An 18,403-nucleotide genomic window follows, 5' to 3' on the forward strand; every position below is an offset into this window, starting at 1 on the left:
TAACAAACGAATTTTTTTGGTGATAAAAGTTTAAAATTTTCGAAGCAATTCAAAAAACTCTAACAAAAGAAAAACGTTTTCGGTACACGTTTTCCAAACGTTTTTTTTCTTTGCGTGTATAACAGCTACATAGCCCAGTGGATAGTGTGTTGGCTTACAAACTGTATGGTCCTCGGTTCGATTCTCCGTGCAGGCGAAAGGTAAAATTTAAAAAAATTAATAAAAGTGAATAATTTCTTCAACATTATTTGTATTACAGAAAAAGGTGCCAAGAACTAAAAATATTTCGTGGAAGTGAAAATTACGAGTATGTTAGGGAATGAGCACAATCGTCTTTGCGAAAAATTCTTCCAAGCATATAATATTTTTGGGCTCTACATGCTTCCAAACATATAATATGTTCACATAAAACAAACATATTAATGTTTCGGAAGTATCCAATAATATATGTGCTTCCTGCAAAATATGTTTGGAACATATGTTAAAGAAGCGATTTTTTTTTTGATGGTGTAGGTTAGGTTAAAGTGGCAGCCCGATTAAGATTCAGGCTCACTTAGACTATTCAGTCCATTGTGATACCACATTAACTAAAAGTACCTATTACTTATGGGCACTTCTAGTTTTAACCGCTGAACCTTCTCGATTATTTTCTTCTGTTGAACCAACCAGATTGTTCCAAAAACATTAGCAGACTGCTTAAGATAACGTTTTCCAGGTCCGCCAGTAATCTGAAGCTATATGCCCCTAAGAATTGCTTACGCCTTACACAAAATGCAGGACACTCACACAAGAGGTGTTTTATTGATTCCTTTTCCTCTGCATCATGACAGCTCATACAATAGTCGTTATACTTCGCACCAATAGTTTTTGCAAAATCGCCTATCAGGCAGCGACCCGTTATAGCAGATATCAGGAGTGATATCTGGCGTCTCGAGAACACTAGCATATCTAGTGTGCGGTTTAAGTTTAAATGGGCCATATTTGCTTGGTGTCGTTACAACCCTTGCAATTCTCCCATCGAACATTGGCCATCATGACAGCCTTCTCACGCAGTAAGAGCTTGCAGGTACCCAGAGGCCAGAGGGAGCCACCGTGGTGCAATGGTTAGCATGCCCGCCTTGCATACACAACGTCGTGGGTTCGATTCCTGCTACGACCAAACACCAAAAAGTTTTTCAGCGGTGGATTATCCCACCTCAGTAATGCTGGTGACATTTCTGAGGGTTTCAAAGCTTCTCTAAGTGGTTTCACTGCAATGTGGAACGCCGTTCGGACTCGGCTATAAAAAGGAGGTCCCTTGTCATTGAGCTTAACATGGAATCGGGCAGCACTCAGTGATAAAAGAGAAGTTCACCACTGTGGTATCACAATGGACTGAATAGTCTAAGTGAGCCTGATACATCGGGCTGCCACATAACCTAACCTAACCTAGCCAGAGGCATACCAACAGATTCTAGTTCCCCTGGAATATGTAAGGTAGTTCCTAGCCTTGCTAGCTCATCTGCTTCGCAGTTCCATGGTATGTTCCTATGGCCAGGCACCCATAGTAGGTGAATATTGTGCTGCTCAGCCATCTCATTGAGAGATTTGCGGCAGTCGATGGCCGTTTTCGAGTTGAAGAACACAGAGTCCAAGGATTTTATTGCAGGTTGACTGTCTGAGTATATATTAATGCCAATATTGCTTGGAGCATTACTTCTCAGCCAATTCACCACTTCTCTTATTGCTAACATTTCAGCCTGAAAAACACTACAGTGATTAGGTAATCTTTTCGCTATTCGAAGTTCCAGATCTTTAGAATATACTCCGAAACCCACTTGTCCATCCAATTTGGAGCCATCAGTGTAGAAATCTATATATCTTTTATTCCCCGGGGTCCGTGTACACCACGCCTCACTATTGGGAATTAGAGCCTCAAACTTTTTGTCGAAAAGTGGTCTCGCCAAAGTGTAATCCACTACGTTAGGCACATCTGACACATTATTTTGAGGTCCGAACCACTCAGATATCTTATCATTCAGTTCCGGAATGGACAAGGTTACGTCCAAGATCTCATGCCTGTTTTTGGTGACGAGGGTTGGTGCATCTTCCTTATTCCAAACTACCAGATTAGTACGCAAGATAAACTCTATTAGCGACTCTCCTTTTACATTAATATCACTACTTCCGCAATGACGTGTCACTGCATGTAATTCCGGCGGAGTAATTCCATCAGGTCCGAAACAATTTAAAGACCATTTTATTCTAGATTCCGATACAATTTCCACGATAGGAAATGACCGTTGACCGTACCAGAAGAAATGTATATCAGCTATAATCGATGTCAACTTATTATTCACTACTCGAAACCACTGTGAACTTGCTGATGTTACACACATACAGAGTGTGTATCTAACATTTGAATTTAAATATCTATTATAGCCAAACACTCCGTAAGCATCAATGCTTGTCATTAAGTTGCAATAACATGCTTAACCATGCAAACGACCCACCATTCAACCTTTTGGCAAAATTTCTCATTTGTAGCCAAGTTTTGGCAGCTATGCTTATGTATTGCAAGTTGAGCTACTCCTAGTGCTGGGTCTGCTGGTCTCCACAATTACAAAGTGTTGAACAAATATTGGTTTTCGGTTTTCGTATTATTTATGTTCTCCATCGCCTTGATGCAATTCTTTGGATAGAGTCTGGCATTCAAATTGAGGGCGGATATGCACTCGACCACGATAATGCCAAAGTAAATGCATAAGCAGCAGCAGCAGCAACAGCAATTGTAGCAAGCTACTATTGCTGCCATTCATTTAATTTTAAATGAAATATTCCATATCAATGCCCAGATATTTATGCATCGATAAGATATCGCATTTTGAAATTGTAAATTTGGAAAGAACCACAAAATGTTCAATTTTGAAAATTGTTTATTATGCTCACAAGACAATTAATAATTGTAATGTCTTATCAAAAAGGACGATTGCATTAAATGCAAACATTGACTTAAATGTATTTAACCGTAAGATAAACGGGAATAGTTGGGATAAGTTACTATCATGAAAAATTTATAAATCAATAATTTATGAAAATTGACGTGGTCGAAGGGAAGAATTTCAAATAGAAATAATGATTAAAATTAAATCCAGGCAAATTGGTTCGTAGAAATGGTGGTAGTCGGTTTTATTTTAGGTTCGCTTAGATAGGTTAGCCACTAAGCTTTTAATCATTGTAGTTATTGATCGATTTGTACACTTTTAGAAAAATATGTTTTTCATATGTTCCGATGTAAACTAAATGTTTTTCGGGCAGAATTTTTTAAACATAACATATTTAAGTAGAAAACAAGTAAGGAGAGTCTAAAGTCGGGCGGGGCCGACTATATTATACCCTGCACCACTTTGTAGATCTAAATTTTCGATACCATATCACATCCGTCAAATGTGTTGGGGGCTATATATAAAGGTTTGTCCCAAATACATACATTTAAATATCACTCGATCTGGACAGAATTTGATAGACTTCTACAAATCTATAGACACAAAATTTAAGTCGGCTAATGCACTAGGGTGGAACACAATGTTAGTAAAAAAACTATGTGAAACATTTAAATCTGAAGCAATTTTAAGGAAACTTCGCAAAAGTTTATTTATGATTTATCGCTCGATATATATGTATTAGAAGTTTAGGAAAATTAGAGTCATTTTTACAACTTTTGGACTAAGCAGTGGCGATTTTACAAGGAAAATGTTGGTATTTTGACCATTTTTGTCGAAATCAGAAAAACATATATATGGGAGCTATATCTAAATCTGAACCCATTTCAACCAAATTTAGCACGCATAGTTACAATGCTAATTCTACTCCCTGTGCAAAATTTCAATTAAATCGGAGTTAAAAATTGGCCTCTGTGGTCATATGAGTGTAAATCGGGCGAAAGCTATATATGGGAGCTATATCTAAATCTCAACCGATTTCAATCAAATTTGGCACGCATAGCTACAATGCTAATTCTACTCCCTGTGCAAAATTTCAACTAAATCGGAGCAAAAAATTGGCCTCTGTGGTCATATGAGTCTAAATCGGGCGAAAGCTATATATTGGAGATATATCCAAATCTGAACCGATTTCAACCAAATTTGGCACGCATAGCAAAATTTCAACTAAATCGGAGCAAAAAATTGGCCTATGTGGTCATATGAGTGTAGATCGGGCCAAAGCTATATAAGGGAGCTATATATAAATCTGAACCGATTTCAATCAAATTTGGCACGCATACCAATAATGCTAATTCTACTCCCTGTGCAAAATTTCAACTAAATCGGAGTTAAAAATTGGCCTCTGTGGTCATATGAGTGTAAATCGGGCGAAAGCTATATATGGGAGCTAAATCTAAATCTCAACCGATGTCAACCAAATTTGGCACGCATAGCTACAATGCTAATTCAACTCCCCGTGCAAAATTTCAACTAAATCGGAGTTAAAAATTGGCCTTGGTGGTCATATGCGTGTAAATCGGGCCAAAGCTATATATGGGAGCTATATATAAATCTGAACCGATTTCAATCAAATTTGGCACGCATACCAATAATGCTAATTCTACTACCTGTGCAAAATTTCAACTAAATCGGTGTTAAAAATTGGCCTCTGTGGTCATATGAGTGTAAATCGGGCGAAAGCTATATATGGGAGATATATCTAAATCTGAACCGATTTCAACCAAATTTGGCACGCATGGCTACAATGCTAATTCTACTCCCTGTGCAAAATTTCAGCGAAATCGGAGTTAAAAATTGGCCTCTGTGGTCATATGAGTGTAAATCGGGCGAAAGCTATATATGGGAGATATATCCAAATCTGAACCGATTTCATCCAAATTTGGCACGCATAGTTACAATGCTAATTCTACTCCCTATGCAAAATTTCAACTAAATCGGAGCAAAAAATTGGCCTCTGTGGGCAAATGAGTGTAAGTCGGGCGAAAGCTATATATGGGAGCTATATCTAAATCTGAACCGATTTGGCTGATATTTTGCAAGTTTTTCGAGACCCATAAAATATTACGGAATTTGAGGAAGATCGGTTGATATACACGTCAATTATGACTAGATCGGTGAAAAATATATATGGCAGCTATATCTAAATCTGAACCGATTTTTTCCAAAATCAATAGGGATCGTCTTTGAGCCGAAACAGGACCCTATACCAAATTTTAGGACAATCGGACTAAAACTGCGAGCTGTACTTTGCACACAAAAATACATCAACAGACAGACAGGCAGACGGACAGACAGACAGACAGACGGACATCGCTAAATCGACTCAGAATTTAATTCTGAGCCGATCCGTATACCAAAAGGTTGGTCTATGATTACTCCTTCCTGGCGTTACATACAAATGCACAAACTTATTATACCCTGTACCACAGTAGTGGTGAAGGGTATAAATAGCCTTTTCCTAAATATATTAATGTGTGCGTTGTAAAATTATTGTATATGAATCTACACCCAGAAAAAAGTGACCCCTTCTTTAAGTTAAAATGAACAAATTGTGAAGAAAGTTGAACTTCGTATAGCGCCAAAGACATTTTTATTTATTTATTTATTTTCTCTTGGCGAATCCAAGCTGCAAAGCCATATACGGATTCCAAAACTACACAAACTACATTTTTATTTTTTTGAACGATGTGATTTTCGTTGAAATTGGGTTGAATGCATTCCATATATTAGTTAACATTTTCCTATATTTATGTACCACTATACTACAGAATGAAAAAATTTAACTGAATTGAATTCGTATATGGAATGATGTTATTGAACTTTTTTCATTCATTGGGACAAATCTTACATATTTGTGGTAAACCTTTTTACTTCAAACTTAGAGCTTTCCTTCGTTGGTAAATACAATTTTATTTATTTATATAGGCAATTTTTTCTTCAATAAAATACACGGTTTAGTAATACATTAAATATATTTATTAAGAATCAACAGCATCGACTGGCCTTGAAATATTAGTTTATTATTCCACTATTTCCAATTTCCATGTAATGTCATCAACTGTAAAACACATTTTTCCTTCTTCTTGTACATTTCACTTTTAATAAGTTGCTGCGTAACGAGTTTGTCCTTCTTTTACAATTTCAATACCTACAAATAAAAAAATCAAAAACCAATTTTTTCACAAAAGGTTAGCGTCACTGAATGTTACCTGTTAATTGAAGATTCCAAAATGAAGACGAATGAAGGGGTTGTTATTCTGTTTTCTTTTTTTATACACCATCACGAACATAGTTTTTTTCTCACTAATTTAAAATAACAAATATTTTATATATTTTATTTATTATATTATTTTACTATTTTATTTTTTAACTATCCCTCCGTATACCATAACAACGCGATTCCAACTAAAAAACCAACCCACGCGCGAACATACCGATTACATCGATGACAGTTATCGATTACAGGTAGATAAAAGAAATATAGTAAAATTTCCCATATTCTAACAAGTGTGTCTCCTTAAGTTTTAAAAGGTTTGAATACTTCTTATTTAGTACGAATGAACTAAAATATTTTTCTATGCCAAGTGTTATTCGTATGTATGATAAGCTTTCTATAATAAAGGAAGTCAGAATTATCATTTTATAAGAAATTTTACTAAATTTGAGAAACTTGGTTTTAGTTCAAATTTTTTTTTTTATTTTTACGAATGCTTTGTTATCAGTGAATAAAATTTTCTTGTTCAGTAGTAAATTCTTATACTCAGCGAAGAAAACAGTATTAGTAAAATTCCATGCCTTATTCTAGTTAATGAACTATTCCTAACTGCTTTATGTTTAGGATTTTTTACTGAAGCAAGTAAATTTTATTACTTTAAACAAAAATTTAAATTAATGGAAATAAATTGGCTAAACTAAATTGATGAACATTTTTTCCTTTAGTTCCGAAGGCACTTTTTTCTTGGTGTATATATATAAAATTCAATCTAAGTTTGTTTATTTGTTTGTTCCGAGTTGGCTCCGAAACGGCTGAACCGATATACTTGAAACTTTCAGAGATCGTAGGGGGTGTTCATGTGGTGAAAATAGGGTACCTCATTTTTTGACACCTGGTCGAAGAGGGGCCCTCTCTTTGTCGGACTTTTTGAACATTGGACCAAAGTTGACCGATATGCTTGAAATTTTCATTGAAGGTTGGGGTTGGCATCTAGGCAAAGATCCGCTACTTTATATTTCGATATATGGTGGCGGAGGGGGACCTCCCCTTTGTTCGACTGTTTTTAAAGTACAGTGAAAAAAAACTAAAAAAATAAAATACAGTGAAAACTAAACTCCCCCGACTGAAATTTTACGGAAAAAATGGGTGAGGTTATGAAATTTATATCTTGTTCCTGATTTTTTAATAAAAATAAAAGGGCATAGGGAGATATCCGCTTCTCTTAAGTGCATACAGAGAAACAATTAAACTTTACCGAGTTACTTGAAATTTACAGAGGACTAGGGAGAGGTTACGATATTAATAGTTGATACCTGATTTTGTGATATTTGGACGGAAGAGAGGCCGCCCCTTTAGGCTTATTATTTGCTTGACATTTTCTGGGACGTTTACAAAAGATACGTTACATCACTTTTCGATATTTGGTCGGGGTCCTCCTCTAAAACTGCAAACAAAAACAACAATTTTTAGTTTTCTTGAAATTTACAAAGGCAGTGGGGGAAGGTTAGAAGAGGCAACCTTCCTTGCCCCACCCTTGAAGGAAAGTTTCAAGCATTTTCAGGGAAGGTTAGGGGTGCTATTCACTACGGTGTTTGTCGATATTGTATCGGGGAAAGTGACGTCCGTTTTAAACAATAGAGCAAAATTTATACATCTCCGATCTACTTGAAATTTACAGGGAGCGTGGGAGGAGGTGATTTATACATGATTTTTAAATTAGTATATGATTTTTCGATATCTGGTTGGGGAAGCGGAAAATTGAAATAAACTTTGTCGATTTACTTCGATAGAATTTATAGGGACCATTGAGTAGTTGCGAAATTAATATAGGGTACGTGATAGTCCGATATCAGGTCGGAGTGGAGCGAAAGTGGGGGAGGGTTCCCTTTTGTCCTTTTTTTTTTTTCTTAAGTTGAAAGTAGAGGGTTGTCCGTAAATGGGAACTCGGTACATAAGTTTATGATTTTTGCACAGGCTTCTGCCAGACTTCTTTGTAGTAAAGAACTTAAATTTACATGAAATTGGCAGCCAACATAGAGGATGCATCATTTTCCAACATTTTAGCAAATGTTAATGTGGTAAAATTTTTTACTACTTTTGCTTTTTCCGATTTATTGGATGGGAAACAGTAGTTCTTTGTATGTTATTATAATATAGTGCTTAGTTTTCAGATATGTTGAGGAGAAGGATACCTTTCCTTGACAAACCACACATAAAATTCACAAGAAATATAGAAGATTGTCCAACTACTTCAATACAGAACATTATTTAAATAATTTGGAGGAAAGGGTACACCCTCTCCCCGACATTTTTTAAAACGAACCGTTTTACATATGCATATCCGCCTTATTTGTACCTATAAACGAAAAAGCAAGTGGTCCGATTTGTTTGAAAGAATTTAAATCTTTTCTAATTTGTTTTCAGCACGAAGGATATGGTTGACTAAGTTAACGCAAAATGTTTCTACAAATACGCTTCGGAAGGTGCAGCGAAGCGGGCCCGGTTACGCTTGTGTCTAATAGATTTTCTTTATGTATCGAAATATTTTTACATATTTTTGAAATCGGCGGTTGTAATACAGTTTAGTTACAATTTCCTAAAATTAGCAAAAATCCTCATTCCTGGTGGGTTCACTGTTTTTTTTTTTTTTTTTTTTTTTTTTTAGTGTTGTAGTTTTATTTCGATTTTGTTCCTACTGTTGGTCAAACGTAATTCAACTTTGTATAAATTTTCATTACAAGTGTTGTTTCTGAAGAAAAACTTTTCAAAGATTCTTTACATAAGGTCGGCAATTTTTATAGCAAACCATACATCAACTCTTGACCACCTGACAGACTTGTTCAAGTCCTTATCTAGAAAAGAATTTGATACTATTATGTTGTTTTTTTTTTGTTTTTTTTTATATAATGAAATTTACAAACTTGTTTTTATTGTATTCGACCTGTATTTGTTTTTTCCAATTAATGAATTGTTGATTGAAACGAGCTCGGCCATAAATCAGATCTAAAACATCGGTTACAGAGACCAATGCAAAAAACGGCACTATCAACACACTGTGCAGCAGAACATCACCACCCCGATATAGAGAGAACGCGCGTGCTACAGTGTGAGAGTAACTACAATAAGAGACTAACACTGGAGATGTTACACATTCTCAACACACCAACAGAAAAGAGAATGAACTATAAGACAGACATTGACAATTTGGCGCAAAGCTACAGGAATCTGATCCAGGGATGGAAAATACAATTTTTAAGAAAGTACAAAAAGGTACTTTTTTGAGCGAAAAAGTACTTTTCGCTAAATTCTAACAAAAATTCAATTGGAATATTATTGTCAAGAGCTCCCTTAAATTGAATTTTAAAGAAAATAAAATTTTGCAAATTTTAAATATTTTCTTTTTTTAGTCTTTTATTCCCATACAAAGACTACCGTAGTATTGTACTCGCGGTTGCCATAGCTGTACTTTATGGTAATACATAAATTTTCTGTATATAAATAAAAATACATTTTTGACAAAATTTTCTATAGAAATGAAATTTTGACAAAATTTTCTATAGAAATAAAATTTTGACAAAATTTCCTATAGAAATAAAATTTTGACAAAATGTTTTTTAGAAATAAAATTTTGACAAAACTTTCCGATGAAATAAAATGTTGACAAAACTTTCTGATGAAATAAAATTTTGACAAATTTCCAATGAAATAAAATTTTGACAAAATTTCCTATAGACATAAAATTTTGACAAAATTTCCTATAGAAATAAATAATAGAATAAATTTTGACAACATTTTCTATAGAAATAAAATGTTGACAAAATTTTCTATAGAAATAAAATTTTGACAAAATTTTCTATAGAAATAAAATTTTGACAAAATTTTCTATAGAAATAAAATGTTAACAAAATTTTGAATAGAAATAAAATTTTGGCAAAATCTTCTACAGAAATAAAATTTGGACAAAATTTTCTATAGAAATAAAATTTTGACAAAATTTTCTATAGAAATTAAATTTTGACAAAAATTTCTATAGGAATAAAATTTTGACAAAATTTTCTATAGAAATAAAATTTTGACAAAATTTTCTATAAAAATAAAATTTTGACAAAATTTTCTATAAAAATAAAAAATTTGACAAAATTTTCTATAGAAATAAAAATTTAGACAAAATTTTCTATAGAAATAAAATTTTGACAAAATTTGCTATAGAAATAAAATGTTGACAAAATTGTCAACATTTTATATAAAAATAAAAAATTTGACAAAATTTTCTATAGAAATAAAAATTTAGACAAAATTTTCTATAGAAATAAAATTTTGACAAAATTTGCTATAGAAATAAAATGTTGACAAAATTGTCTATAGAAATAAAATTTTGACAAAATGTTCTATAGAAATAAAATTTTGATAAAATGTTCTATAGAAATAAAATTTTGACAAAATTTTCTTTATTTTTGCAAAATAAACATTTTTTAAAATTTTTTCTCCAAATGTTGGTAGATTACTTTTGTCTCAAGTTTCGACCGTAACTGTAATGTTTTGCATTATTTTAAAACGCGATCGATAACTTCTTATGTAGATAGTGTTCGTTTGGTAGCGTAATATAGAATCACGTGCTTTTTCGACTAAAACATTATTGAAATTCAAGCAAATCGTATTTGTAACTATGACTTTTAAAATATCGAGATTTTCTTCCCGCATGAACTTGTCTGTTTTGCCAAATTTGTAAAAGACTATTAGCAAATAAGTTTGTTAAAGACTTTCTCAAAATATTAAAATATTTTGTCAAAACTATTGTACCATATATCTAATATCGGCTCAAAAATGTCTACACAAAAAGTACTAAATCATTCGCGGGGGTACTACGGTACTGACCAGGGTGAAAAAGTATTGAAAAAAGTACTATAGTACTGCATTTTCCATCCCTGATCTGATCAGAAAAACAAAATGGCGGAAGAACAATAGTTAGTATGACAACAGACGCTGTATCGTTAGGTTCTACTCAATAGTGGGTGTAATATTTTTGTTGTTTTCGTAAGTGTTTTTAATGTAACATCAAATTTGTACGTATTTCAATGTTTTTGTATATATTTTCTTTTCTTTTTGTACACTCAGAATAATTTTCCCGATGAAGTCTTTCAATGAAAAGACGAAATATTGAATAAAAAAAAAAAAATAAATTAAAAAATACAGACCTCGAGCTCGTTTCAATCAACAATTCATTAATTGGAATAATGAAATTTATTTATAAAATTGTTATATGCATTTTTCTTTGGGGATTTTCATGGGGATAAATATTTTGGTTGGGGATATACATTCGACATTTTGGGTATCTTACTCAAAACAAGTATATACAGCAGTAAGTTCGGCCGGGCCGAATCTTAAATACCCACCACCATGAACCAAATATTAGGGTTTCCTTTGAAATGTCAGGAGGGATTGAGGACTTGAGGACACTTCCCGAAGATAAATTTAAGGATTTCACCTATGAGGACTATATCAGATTCTGGATTTATAAGAACCATTTTTGTTCGAGTTTTAGAGGAATCGTTAACATCTCTTGTAAGTGTGCAAGAAAATAAAAACTTAATCCGATACACGTTTTTGTGAGCCTAAAATACCAGAATATTTACAATTTCAGGCAAATCAGATAAAAACTACGGTTTCTAGAAACCCAAGGAGTTAAATCGGGAGATCGTTCTTATGGGGGCTATACTAAAATAAGGACCGATACTCACCGTTTTCGGCACACCTCCTTATGACCCGAAAATACCTCTAGATTTCCAATTTCAGGCAAATAGGATAAAAACTTCGGATTCTAGAAGCTCAAGAAGTAAAATCGGGAAATCGGTCTATATGAGGGCTATACCAAACTATGGACCGATACTCACCATTTTCGGCACACCTCTTTATGGTCCTAAAATGCCTCTAGATTTCCAATTTCAGACAAATTGGATAAAAGCTACGGTTTCTATAAGCTCAGGACCCCAAATCGGGACGTCTTTTTATATGGGGACCATACCAAAACATGGACCGATACTAACAATTTTTGGCACACATACTTGTGGTCCTACAATACCTCTAGATTTCCAATTTCAGGTAAATTGAATAAAAACTGCGGTTTCTATAAGCCCATGAAGTAAAATCGGGAGATGGGTCTATATGGGGGCTATACCAAAATATGGACCGATACTCACAATTTTTTGGCACACGTATTTGTGGTCCTACAGTACCTCTAGATTTCCAATTTCAGGTAAATTAAATAAAAACTGCGGTTTCTATAAGCCCAAGAAGTAAAATCGGGAGATCGGTCTATATGGGGGCTATACCAAAACATGAACTGATACTCACCATTTTTGGCACACCTCTTTATGGTCATAAAATACCTCTAGATTTCAAATTTCAGGCAAATTGGATAAAAACTACGATTTCTATAAGCCCAAGACCCCAAATCGGGAGGTCGGTTTATATGGGGACTATATCAAAACCTGGACCGATATAGCCCATCTTCGAACTTGACCTGCCTGCAGACAAAAGACGAGTTTGTGCAAAATTTCAGCACGATTGCTTCATTATTGAAGACTGTAGCGTGATTACAACAGACAGACAGACAGACAGACAGACAGACAGACAGACAGACAGACGGACAGACGGACATCGTTCTATCGTCTTAGAATTTCTCCCTGATCAAGAATATATATACTTTATATAGTCGGAAATCGATATTTCGATGTGTTACAAACGGAATGACAAACTTATTATACCCCCGTCACCATTCTATGGTGGTGGGTATAAAAATCTGGCAACCATGATCTTCGGTATCACGACAATATTTTTTGTCAGTGTTGGACCGTCTCCACTGATCCCCTCTTTACATATTCGTGCTGTTCGGCCAATTTTACATATCTGATTTAAATTACAAGAATATCTCTATAAGCTTTTTATTCCATTTCGGGTACTTTCTACTTATTTGGTAGAACAATCTTGAGATGTCTCAAGTATTTTGAGGTAAATCAGCAACACATATTCTTGGTTTTCTTTTCTTCCCAAAAAAGCAACACAACTCGTTGATTCAAAATATCTCCTTGGAGACTTTATGGTATTGGTTGCATGTTGTCTTTTTAGCTTTTCGAAAAACTTGCAACGTTGAAGTGTCACAATAATTTATGTATGTCCCCAAACTATAGTTGATGTCTTATTACTTCAGTCAACCAGTACATGCAATGCATGTACTCTCTCACACACACACACACACCGAAATCCTTCCATTCCAATTAAGGATATATGGCAATATAACACAATTTGAAGTTCCACAAGGAAATCCTTAGGTTTCCCAATGTGTATGTGTGCATGCAATGTGCAACATTAATAGCAACTGTGTGGTGGTGGCGATGACGGCAACGACCGACCGACCGACGATAACAATCCTGGCAACACAACCACCACAGATGTAATCAGTGCAAGGCTTAGAAATGTAATTCAAGACATTGACTACTGCCAAAGGAGATCAACTATTTCCCCATAGACCTAGCATAGTCAAACTACCTTGTTGCCTATGGCACAAAAATGTTGATGCCACACTCCATTCCCTACTAAATGGCAATGGTGTAGTACCGAACGGTGGTAGCTCCACCATCGATCTCTTAGTTGGGAAGGAAATATGCCAACAATTCGAAATATCTTAAATTCACATTAACTTCAGAGTAAGCATCAATTAGTCGAAATATCTGAAAGCAAACATTTTTCCTTTGTCCCATTTGTGTTTTGCCGTCCTGTTATTGTAGTGCTGCCATTCCTGCCATTGTAGCTATTTTGGGGTGTTGAGCGCGCTGTGGCAAAACTTGCAAGAAAATTGTTGCACATTGCCAAAGCAACAATAACCGCAACAGAGAGTGTGCAACAACTCTAACCATATCAGGCAAGAGCAAAACAACCTTCATGACACCACTTAAAGCCATATTGGTAAACGAATACACATTTGCTCCCCACTTTGGACCAACACCACCATACAAGAGGAGCTAAACAACAACACAAAGCGGCAAGCATGTGTTGTTCTATGATGCACTCACCACTCTTTGCCACAAGGAGCCCACTCCAACTCACCTTAGAGTAAGTGTGCCACACGAAGCAAACATTTACAGAATGTTAAGGGAAGTAGGGGGACGATTCTTTTTTTTTTGTGGTTGCATTTTTCTAGAGACAGCATATGTAAGAGAGTGAGCGGAGAGGTATAGCATTGCCAGGAATGAAAGAGTAACAAACATGTTACACGTTAAGTCAATTAAATACTGATTCCGCAGTGTGAATATAACGAGGCAACACGTACCAAACCAACCATCCAACCCAGAGGAATACCTCTCTCTCTCCACAAGATCTCTCAAAATTATATACAAACTGTAAAGGCAGCTTAATATAAGTGACATGCAGACTAGCTTTTGATGCATTGCTATGTGGTAGAGCAAGTACAAGAAAGTGTGTGCATGGCTATGGCTGAGGGTAACGATAGACTTGTTTTTAAATTTCTATTTCTTTGTGGAAATGTCGTTAAAATTTCCATAGGAAATTTTTTCAAAATTTTTAAGTTCTATAGAAAATATTGCTAAGCTTCTATTTCCTTAGAAACATATTGTGAAAATTACTATTTCTCTTAAACATTTTCAATATGAATTTATTCTAAGTACTAAATTTATGGCAGAAAGTAAATATTTACAGCGAATAGACCACAATCAAAACACACGTAGAAAAGTATAAGGGCGCTACAAGGTACAAGCTCACAACAATAATTATGGAAAACAAGTAAGGAAAGTCTAAAGTCGGGCGGGGCCGACTATATTATACCCTGCACCACTTTGTAGATCTAAATTTTCGATACCATATCACGTCCGTCAAATGTTTTGGGGGCTATATATAAAGGTTTGTCCCAAATAGATACTTTTAAATATCACTCGATCTGGACAGAATTTGATAGACTTCTACAAAATCTATAGACTCAAAATTTAAGTCGGCTAATGCACTAGTGGTGAACACAATGTTAGTAAAAAACAAGTATATACAGCAGTAAGTTCGGCCGGGCCGAATCTTAAATACCCACCACCATGAACCAAATATTAGGATTTCCTTTGAAATTTCAGGAGGGCTTGAGGACTTGAGGACACTTCCCGAAGATACATTTAAAGATTTCACCTATGAGGACTATATCAGATTCTGGATTTATAAGAACCATTTTTGTTTGAGTTTTAGGGGAATCATTAACATCTCTTGTAAGTGTGCAAGAAAATTATAAAATAACGTCTTGATTTGAAATTTTAAATCTGTAGATTTTCACCCGAAAAATAAAATCTGGAAATTTTACATTGAGTTTCAAGCAATTTTCATGATCAGTGCGCCTTCTGTACTCACAAGAAGTGAAATTGGTCTATATGGAGGCATTACCAAATGGACCGATAAAAACTTAATCCGATACACGTTTTTGTGAGCCTTAAATACGAGAATATTTACAATTTCAGGCAAATCGGATAAAAACTACGGTTTCTAGAAACCTAAGGAGTTAAATCGGGAAATCGTTCTTATGGGGGCTATACTAAAATACCGACCGATACTAACCGTTTTCGGCACACCTCTTTATGGCCCAAAAATACCTCTAGATTTCCAATTTCAGGCAAATTGGATAAAAACTACGGTTTCTATAAGCCCAAGAAGTAAAATCGGGAGGTCGGTTTATATGGGGGCTATACCAAAACATGGACCGACACTCACCATTTTTGGCACACCTCTTCAAGGTCCCAAAATATCTCTAGATTTTCAATTTCGCGCAAATTGGATGAAAACTACGGTTTCTATAAGCGAAAGACCCCAAATCGGGAGGTCGGTTTATATGGGGGCTATACCAAACCATGGACCGACACTCACCATTTTTGGCACACCTCTTCCAGGTCCCAAAATACCTCTAGATTTTCAATTTCGCGCAAATTGGATGAAAACTACGGTTTCTATAAGCGAAAGACCCCAAATCGGGAGGTCGGTTTATATGGGGGCTATACCAAAACATGGCCCGATATAGCCCATCTTCGAACTTGACCTGCGCGCAGACAAAAGACGATTCTGTGCCAAATTTCAGGACGATAGCTCCATTATTGAATGCTGTAGCGTGATTACAACAGACAGCCAGACAGACAGACAGACAGACAGACAGACAGACAGACAGACAGACAGACAGACGGACAGACGGACATGCTTATATCGTCTTAGAATTTCTCCCTGATCAAGAATATATATACTTTATATAGTCGGAAATCGATATTTCGATGCGTTACAAACGGAATGACAAACTTATTATACCCCGTCACCATTCTATGGTGGTGGGTATAAAAATATAGGAAACATTTAAATCTAAGCAATATTAAGGAAACTTCGCAAAAGTTTATTTATGATTTATCGCTCGATATATATGTATTATATATGTGTCGACTAAGCAGTTGCAATTTTACAAGGAAAATGTTGGTATTTTGACCATTTTTGTCGAAATCAGGAAAACATATATATGGGAGCTATGACTAAATCTGAACCGATTTCAACCAAATTTGACACGCATAGCTACAATGCTAATTCTACTCCCTGTGCAAAATTTCAACTAAATCGGAGTTAAAAATTGGTCTCTGTGGTAATATGAGTGTAAATCGGGCGAAAGCTATATATGGGAGCTATATCGAAATCTGAACCGATTTCAACCAAATTTGGCACGCATTGCTACAATGCTAATTCTACTCCCTCTGCAAAATTTCAATTGAATCGGAGTAAAAGTTTGGCCACTGTGGTCATATGCGTGTAAATCGGGCGAACGATATATATGGGACCTATATCTAAATCTGAACCGATTTCAATAAAATTTGGCACACTTGACTACACTAATAATTGTACTCCTAGTGCACAATTTCAACCAAATTGCGGTAAAACTCTGGCTTCTAGGGCCATATAAGTCCATACCGGGCGAAATATATATATATGGCAGCTATATCTAAATCTGAATCTATTTCAATAAAATTTGGCACACTTGACTATAGTACTAATTGTTCTTCTTGTGCAAAATTTTAAGCAAATTAGGGTAAAACTCTGGTGTCAAAAAATGAGGTACCCTATTTTCACCACATGAAAGCCCCCTACGATCTCTGAAAGTTTCAAGTAAATGGGTTCAGCCGTTTCGGAGACAACTCGGAACATACAAACATTCAAACAAACAAATAAACAAACATAGATTGAATTTTATATATATAAAGGGTGATACGGTCAAAATTTGGTCAAGGGAAAACGCGTGTAAATCGGTGAAATCGTTTATTTAAAAAATCAAATTAAATTTCTTTTTCAAGTTTAATTAGTATAAAATTCAGGAAAAATATTCAGTTAGGCTTTCGCTTTTCCAAATCCGAATTGCCGGGCCTCACGCTTGACACCTGCCATCAGATTTTGTACAGCCACCTTGTCCACCTTCTTCGCCGCAGAAAGCCAGTTTGCCTTGAACTGCTGCTCGTCCTTAGCAGGTTTTTTGGTCTTCTTTAGGTTCCGCTTGACAATAGCCCAGTATTTCTCAATTGGGCGGAGCTCTGGAGGGTTCTTGTCCTTGGGAACACCCTGCACGTTGTTGGCGGCGTACCACTCCATGGTCTTTTTACCGTATTGTCAAGATGCCAAATCCGGCCAAAACAGTAGGGAACAACCGTGTTTCTTCAGGAAAGGCAGCAGACGTTTATTCAAACACTCTTTCACGTAAATTTCTTGGTTGACAGTCCCGGAAGCTATGAAAATGCTGCTTTTCAAGCCACAGGTACAGATGGCTTGCCAAACTAGATATTTCTTTGCGAACTTTGACAGTTTTATGTGCTTGAAAATATCTGCTACCTTTCCCCTTCCTTTTGCCGTATAAAACTCCTGTCCCGGAAGCTGCTTGTAGTCGGCTTTGACATAGGTTTCGTCGTCCATTATCACGCATTCAAACTTCGTCAGCATCGTCGTTTACAGCCTCCGGGATCGCGCTTTGGCCGTCGTATTTTGTTTATCATCGCGATTTGGAGTCACTACCTTCTTGTAAGTCGATAGTCCGGCTCGTTTTTTGGCTCGATGCACGGTTGTAGACGATACACCCAGCTTATTTGCGGCATCTCGCAGAGAGAGGTTAGGGTTTCGCTTGAAACTACCGGCAACTCTCTTTGTC

The sequence above is a fragment of the Haematobia irritans genome, chromosome 3 (assembly GCF_050003625.1).
Source record: "Haematobia irritans isolate KBUSLIRL chromosome 3, ASM5000362v1, whole genome shotgun sequence".
NCBI classification, from domain to species: Eukaryota; Metazoa; Arthropoda; class Insecta; order Diptera; family Muscidae; genus Haematobia; species Haematobia irritans.